At 41.8% G+C, this 8,064-nt stretch overlaps 1 long non-coding RNA gene across 1 annotated transcript; it reads left to right on the top strand.

The window, feature by feature from the left end:
- Positions 1 to 3,920: 3,920 nt before the first annotated feature.
- On the top strand, positions 3,921 to 5,401 carry LOC139548236 (uncharacterized). Its single transcript, XR_011669679.1, has 3 exons — positions 3,921 to 4,075; positions 4,192 to 4,329; positions 5,280 to 5,401. It is a non-coding gene; the product is annotated as an uncharacterized lncRNA (long non-coding RNA).
- The last annotated feature ends 2,663 nt before the right edge of the window (positions 5,402 to 8,064 follow it).

Genomic DNA, 8,064 nt, shown 5'->3' with positions numbered 1-8,064 from the left:
TCACGCCCCAACCAACATAGAGAATAAACAGCTCTCTATGGTCAGGGCGTGACAGTGGAGAGAGACAGCACAGTGTTGGGGAAGCTACTCTGAAAATATAGTTTACCAAGCTATCAATTACTTCTCACTGGAAGAAGTTAATCTACACTAAAGTGAACCTTAAGAAAAATCGAGTTAATTTAACTCAAGTTACTTTGATAAATTATCGTATATAAATCTGAAATGTCATAGACTACAAATTGCAAGAACAGATCACTCTGGAGTCAGAAGTTAATAGCAAGAACAGAACACTCTGGAGTCAGATGTTAATAGCAAGAACAGAACACTCTGGAGTCAGATGTTAACAGAATGTGTAATTTAGCCTATTAAACAAAAACGTAATTAACTACACAGCAAAATGGCCAGTGTTAACAAGTGTTCATTTTCTTGGTGTTACATTTTTAGTGTTAAGAGTGTTGATTTTAAGAGTTGTTTTTACACCCTCTGTGCTAATATAACTCCCAGGTGAGAGTTCTGTACAGAGGCTGGGCGGTGGCACTGAGCAGTGTTGATTGAGCTTCCGTTTTTAACTTGAAACTTCCTTTTCATCTAATTGCAGACGGTGCAAAGGCAGCTGGAATTGCACAGCAGTGAAAGGTAAGTAATATGTTCATGTTTTAATACATTTTTTAATAAGTTAGCTGGTGGCCAAACTTGTTATATCAGCTAAGTGAATGGTCGAGCTCTTTGTTTGTAGATTTAGCTACATCTCCGAAGTTTAGATTTAGAAGGTTGCTAACTAGCTAGCTAACGTTAGCGCTCGATTAATTAACTATCTAGCTAAATGTTAGTGGGAACTTTGTCTCAACTTCACTAGTTCGCTAAAATTAGCAACCAATTAGATTTGAGAAAATGAATTGAAATCCAAAAGGATCGAAGTTAGGTTTTACCATCAGGGGTTTTCAAACGTGTGTGTGTTGAGTTCACGAGGCCAACTAACATTAGCGCTGCAGCTCGGTGTAAATTGGGGTGTGACCTAGTGTGATAAATTTGAGCCTCATTTGGTGCAGCATGTAGCTAGCCAGGAAGTGAAGGTAACATGGCTAATATCTACGAATTTGTTCTTCAAAACGCATATAACTAAGAATGTTTGTCTGGCCAAAAATGGTTAGATACAGTTGCAGTCGGAGGTTTACATACACTACGGTTGGAGTCATTAAAACTCATTTTTCAACCACTAAACACATGTCTTGTGAACAAACTATATTTTTGGCAAGTCGGTTAGGACATCTACTTTGTGCATGACACAAGTAATTGTTCCAACAATTGTTTACAGACAGATTATCTCACTGTATCACAATTCCATACATACACTAAATTGAATGTGCCTTTAAACAGCTTGGAAAATTCAAGAAAATTATGTAATGGCTTTAGAAGTTTCTGATAGGCTAATTGACATCATTTGAGTCAATTGGAGGAGTACCTGTGGATGTATTTCAAGGCCTACCTTCAATCTCAGTGCCTCTTTGCTTGACATCATGGGAAAATCAAAAGAAATCAGCCAAGACCTCAGAAAAAACATTGTAGACCTCCAAGTCTGGTTCATCCTTGGGAGCAATTTCCAAACGCCTGAAGGTACCACGTTCATCTGTACAAACAATAGTACGCAAGTATCAACACCATGGGACCACGCAGCCGTCATACCGCACAGGAAGGAGATGCATTCTGTCTGCTAGAGATGAATGTACTTTGGTGCGAAAAGTGCAAATCAATCCCAGAACAGCAGCAAAGGACTTTGTGAAGATGCTGGAGGAAACAGGTACAAAAGTATCTATATCCACAATAAAACGAGTCCTATATCGACATAACCTGAAAGGCCGCTCAGCAAGGAAGAAGCCACTGCTCCAAAACCGACATAAAAAAGCCAGACTACGGTTTGCAACTGCACATGGGGACAAAGAAATGTACTCTGGTCTGATGAAACAAAAATAGAACTGTTTGGCCATAATGACCATCGTTCTGTTTGGAGGAAAAAGTGGGAGGCTTGCAAGCCGAAGAACACCATCCCAACTGTGAAGCACGGGGGTGGCAGCATCATGTGGAAGGCAAATTATTTGGATATGTTGAAGCAACATCTTAAGACATCAGTCAGGAAGTTAAAAGCTTGGTCGCAAATGGGTTTTCCAAATGGACAATGACTCCAAGCATACTTCCAAAGTTGTGGTAAAATGGCTTAAGGACAACAAAGTCAAGGTATTGGAGTTGCCATCACAAAGCCCTGACCTCAACCCTATAGAAAATGTTGTGGACAGAACTGAAAAAGTGTGTGCGAGCAAGGAGGCCTACAAACCTGACTCAGTTACACCAGCTCTGTCAGGAGGAATGGGCCAAAATTCACCCAACTTATTGTGGGAAGCTTGTGGAAGGCTACCTGAAACGTTTGACTCAAGTTAAACAATTTAAAGGCAATGCTACCAAATACTAATTGAGTGTATGTGAGCTTCTGACCCACTGGGAATGTGATGAAAGAAATAAAAGCTGAAATAAATCATTCTTTCTACTATTATTCTGACATTTCACGTTCATAAAATTGTGAAACTGAGTTTAAATGTATTTGGCTAAGGTGTATGTAAGCTTCCAACTTCAACTGTAGCTAGCTAGCTAAATAGCTTGCTACAACACCAACCTCAACATCTTTTAACTTAGCTCTAACGTTAACTACCTAGCGCACATGGCCAGATGTGATAAGTTTGTCCTCAGTCATTTAGATTAACATGTCTATGGTGTGTGCTTGTTGTTATTAATCACAGATCAGACATTGTGTTCGAGCCAATATGGCTTGAAATGTATTGGCCAGTTTCTTTCCTATTGTCACGACTTCCGCCGAAGTCGGGTCCTCTGCTTGTTTGGGTGGTGGTCGGCGTCGCCGGTCTTCTAGCCATCATCGATCCACTTTTCATTTTCCATGTGTTTTGTCTTGTTTTTCCTCACACCTGGTTTCAATTCCCTCAATCATTTGTTGTGTATTTAACCCTCTGTTCCCCCCCATGTCTTTGTGTGGGATTGTTTATTATAAGTGCTTGTGCACGTGTTTGGTGCGCAACGGGTTTTTGTACCCAATTATTCTTGTTATTTTTATGCCGTGAGTTTTGCTATTAAACTGCTCCGGCTATTACCAAGTTCTGCTCTCCTGCGTCTGACTTCCCTGCCACCGATTACGCACCCCTTACACCTATAGATTTGAGTGGTGGTTGTAACTGTTTGGAGCTCGTTAGATAGATAACTAGCTTGGTTGGTTGATTTCACTGGAATATTAGCTTGCCAAGCCCCAGAACCGCAGGCAGACAGACACATGTTACGTCATTAAAGTGGCATTTGGAACAAATGATTGACCCACTGCAGGGAAGACATAGATAAGGGGCATTTTGTGTGATTTTTTTCTATATGTACAGCTACACCATAAATTGTTTGCAACCAAATTTAACTTAAATATGACGTGCGTAATTGCAATTTGCAGGAGTGCAGTGCAACATGTTGTTGAAGGTCCAATACCAAAAATGCAAGAAGTTCATGAAGTTGCAGTTTTCTTATGGAGATTTAATCAATCACGGAGAATATATGAACTGATGTATTTTCTTAATTGAACCATAGGATTTGATTTGGGTCTGTTGCCCCCTAGGTGGCTTATCTCCCTGTATTCTGGTTAGTCTCTCTTTTTTGTAGTCCAAAATAGGTTTGGACTGCTCACTGCAGCACAAATACAATTTTTGAATATTCCCAAACTGAGGTGGAGGAGAATGTCCTGCTAGACCTGATTGAGGCCAAACCAGACCTGTTCCTCACAATCAAGGATCTTAATGAGGGTATCTTTCTACAGTCTCACATAATGATGTCAAATAACATGAATGTATAGATTGCTTTGATCTGTTGTTTGTGCTCAGATGTTTCTCCTGCAGGCTGTTATACACCTAATTCGTGCACAGACACGTTATCCCTCTCATCAAGTGATTTAGACCTGAGATCTCCAGAAAGACTGTCTAAAAAGGCCAACACAACCTCAGGAGACGAGGCCATCGACTCCTCAGCAGCAAAAGAGGTATGATGATAACTGATATTGGATGTTGATAATCCCATTTCTGTGTTTGCTCTTCATGGAGATTCCGACAGCATAAACCAACCCTAAATAGTTTAACTTTTCTCTTGTCTTAATAGATGCTTCTAGAGGACATGACTAGCAGACCTGGTGGGGCAAGACGTATTAGAAGAGCACCAGACAACCATCACATTGGACCACAGAACCAGGAGAGAGATGATTGCCATCTTAGTCAGCCACATGAAAGAGATGCGTGGGTAAGCGTCTCGTTAGCCAATCTGTAGTGCCTTGCGGTCGGAGGCCGAGCAGTTGCCATGCCAGGCAGTGATGCAAACAGTCATGATGCTCTCAATGGTGCAGCTGTAGAACCTTTTGAGGATCTGACCCATGCCAAATATTTTCAGTCTCCTGAGGGGGAATAGGTTTTGTTGTGTCCTCTTCATGACTGTCTTGGTGTGCTTGGACCAACCTGCTCCACTACAGCCCCGTCGATGAGAATTGGGGCGTGCTCGGTCCTCCTTTTCCTGTAGTCCACAATCATCTCCTTTCTCTTGATCGCGTTGAGGGAGAGCTTGTTGTCCTGGCTCCACGTGGCCAGGTCTCTGACCTTCTCCCTATAGTCTGTCTCGTTGTGATCAGGCCTACCACTGTTGTGTCATCGGCAAACTTAATGAAGGGGTTGGAGTCGTGCCTGGCCATGCAGTCATGGGTGAACAGGGAATACAGGAAGGGACTGAGCACGCACCCCTGAGGGGCCTCCGTGTTGAGGATCAGCGTAGCGGATGTGTTGTTACCTACCCTCACCACCTGGGGGCGGCCCGGAACACTTTAATGATCCTGACACGGGCAAAGGATATCGGAATTATTGCCTGAAGACGGTATCAAGGAAGACCTCACGTCGACCCTTCAAGAGAGTATTTCACCCCAGTGGACTTTGTTGTAGGTGAATCAGGACCTTTTGCTGATGTTCGACGATGAAAAGCTCCTTGAAAGCTCCTTGAAAAGTGTGACACTGTATTGAAGCCTAAAGTCATGAAACTGGCAAAATCCATGACCACGACCACCGATTTGCATTGCCTCCTGAAGTCTGCAGAAAAACTGCCAGAGAATGACAGCGAAAGTTGATTATCTCGTGGGTCGTGCAATGTTTCAAACTCAGCAATATTGTTTTATGTGATTTGGGGTGTTTGCCTTTTATTGCCCTCAGACTGGGACAACGGTATGTCCTCCCTGTTGCTGCTGCTTCATCTCATCCCACAACCAGCAGGAGGGAAGAGGATCAAGATCAGTGCCAGTAACGCTGTGGGCAGACTAGTGCACTTTCATAAGGTAAGTGACTTAAAAGAGTGACTTAAAAAATATCCTTTGTATGCTGCAGTCATGCTGCATTAAAGACCATCTTGCTAGGAGCCATGGTCGACAGACATACCTCCTTGCCGTCGGAACTACTACATCGTGGTGGACAAGAGGCTTGTTCCCTGCCAGGCAACTAGTGGTTTGTGTGCGTTTGATGAACTGTTCAAAGCTTTTTTCTTTAACCTGACGTATGATGATGCTCTTGTCAACTTCTACACATTTGTGCAGACAACCTTCTACAACGTTGATGTAGGCAAAACAAGAGACGCCCCTAGCGTGATAGAGTTGAGGACAAAACGTCTTAACTAGATAAATGTATGTTACTGTGCACAGAAACAGCCAGTCATTGATATCTCATTTGAGAATAGAGCATAGCTTCTATCCCTCCACCAAGTTTAGATTGGTCTGTGCTCAAGATGGTTGTAGATGGCAGTTTTAAACATACTCAGGTTTCAGAAAACATTTGAATATTATTCATAAGGATGTTGGTCAAGTAGTTGATGCATTAAGCTTAGAAGGGCCCCCTCATGTTGCTGATTTCTCCAGTCCAGTCAGAAGCTCCACAAATGGGTGGTGAAGTTGGTGTCCCACATGATAACCCTCAAAGTGATTGTTTTGAGAAGAGTCTTGCTAAAATATGTGTGCCTCCATAATTGCCAAGTTGCAAGCTAGTGGTGTTGCAAGTAGTGTTGTGTCAACAGTAGTGTGTGATTTAGAAGAGCTTACTACTGGGCTACACTCCCAAATTAAACAAGATATTCTGTCAGTTATGCCTATGGATAAACCCTCTTTATCTGCTGTAAAGGATAGATTTGAGAACTTTGAAAACCCTTTTGGCAGTTTTAACACAGAAACCAAGAAAACAAAGTACTTCAACCAAAAATGGGGTGTTGTGGAGCCAGTAGAAGTAGTGTTGGGAGTGAGATATGATAGCCAGCGAAATAAACAAACAGGCATGTATGATCAAGTCCCAGTGAAAGACACTTTTGTATATATTCCTATACTGGAAACATTGACGTTCACGTGTCGCAATTCTGAAATCTGTACGTTTTTGGAAAATGCACCTAGGGATACATCTGTGGAAGACACTTATGAAGACTTTTGTGATGGAAGTTACTTTAAGACTCGGCCCTTGTTCTCAAAACATAGTACAATTGGATCTGTAAAGTTTTTCTATGATGACTTTGAAACTGCCAACCCGCTTGAATCCAAGCAAGGTGTTCACAAGATATGCACCATTTATTTTGTCCTCAGTAATCTGCCACCCAAGTTTTACTCTGCTGTGATGAATATTCATTTAGTGTCATTATTTCATCATCAAGATCTAAAGAAATATGGCTTTGATGCCATTCTAGAGCCCTTGGTTAATGAGGCTTTGATGCCATTCTAGAGCCCTTGGTTAATGAGGCTTTGATGCCATTCTAGAGCCCTTGGTTAATGAGGCTTTGATGCCATTCTAGAGCCCTTGGTTAATGAGGCTTTGATGCCATTCTAGAGCCCTTGGTTAATGATGTAAAACTGGAGAGTGATGGTGTAAATTTTCCCTTTCCCACTGATAGAATTTATGGCACTATCTGCCAAATAACTGGAGACACTTTGGGGATGCAAGCAGTCCTTGGTTTCACAGAGTACTTCAGTGGTCATTACTTTTGCCGGTTCTGTTTGATAGAAAGGTCTAATGCTCAGACGGTCTACAGTGAAGATGACCCTAAGATTGTCTTGCGTGGTAAAGATACATTTGAAATGCATTTCAATCAGTTGCAATCAGAACCACAGCTCCCATCTGTGTAAGAAAAATTCTAAACTAGATAGTTTGCAGCACTTCCATGTTTGTAGTCATTTTTCTGTGGACATAATGCATGGCATTCTTGAAGGGGTGGCTAAGGATGAGTTAAAATTGTTGTTTGAATATGTCTCCGAATAGTTTTTTTCTGAAACGTGCGTTTCTCTTTAGAATCTACTCGTTTGACGATGGGTACATGGAGCACAAAAACCGTCCAACTGAAGTCATCCTAAAGAATGGTGGAAACAGCAGAGCACTCTCTTCAAGCTCTGTGTCTTGTGAGAAACGTTTCCTTGATTTGAGGTGATGCTGCTCCAGCAGGAAATGAGAACTGGAATACGCTGCTCATCTTACTGCAAATAATCAACATAGTCCCCCCCCATTTTCTTAGCCAGGGCATGACTGTTTATAGTAAGCATTTGATAACTGAACATCACACACTTTTCAAACAGTTGTACCCACATAAAAACGTAATACCCAAACATAATTGTATGATATATTACCCGGCATGCATAAAATAAATCAGTCCTTTATTACATATGTGGAGCATGAGGTTTGAGGCAAAGCACACACTCTTTAAGAACACCCTCAACTTCAAGAACCTTACTAAGTCCCTTGCCAAAAAACACCAATTTGCTGTAGGCCATTACTGGGAGACATCACTGTTGGACCGATGAAAGCATTTTCCCTGAGTCATTTTACTGGTGGTAAGGAGTTGGCAGTGTCACTTCAGGTCACTATGCAGAAAGCCATTTACTCTACCAGCTGGGATAAGATGGATGGCACGGAGTACAGAGAGGGACTGTTAGTCTTTTGTAAAATAACTAAGATCATTGTGGTTGACAATATTGTA

This window comes from Salvelinus alpinus, chromosome 21 (genome assembly GCF_045679555.1).
Source record: "Salvelinus alpinus chromosome 21, SLU_Salpinus.1, whole genome shotgun sequence".
Lineage (NCBI taxonomy): Eukaryota > Metazoa > Chordata > Actinopteri > Salmoniformes > Salmonidae > Salvelinus > Salvelinus alpinus.
This window is presented reverse-complemented; position numbering and strand designations above follow the sequence as displayed.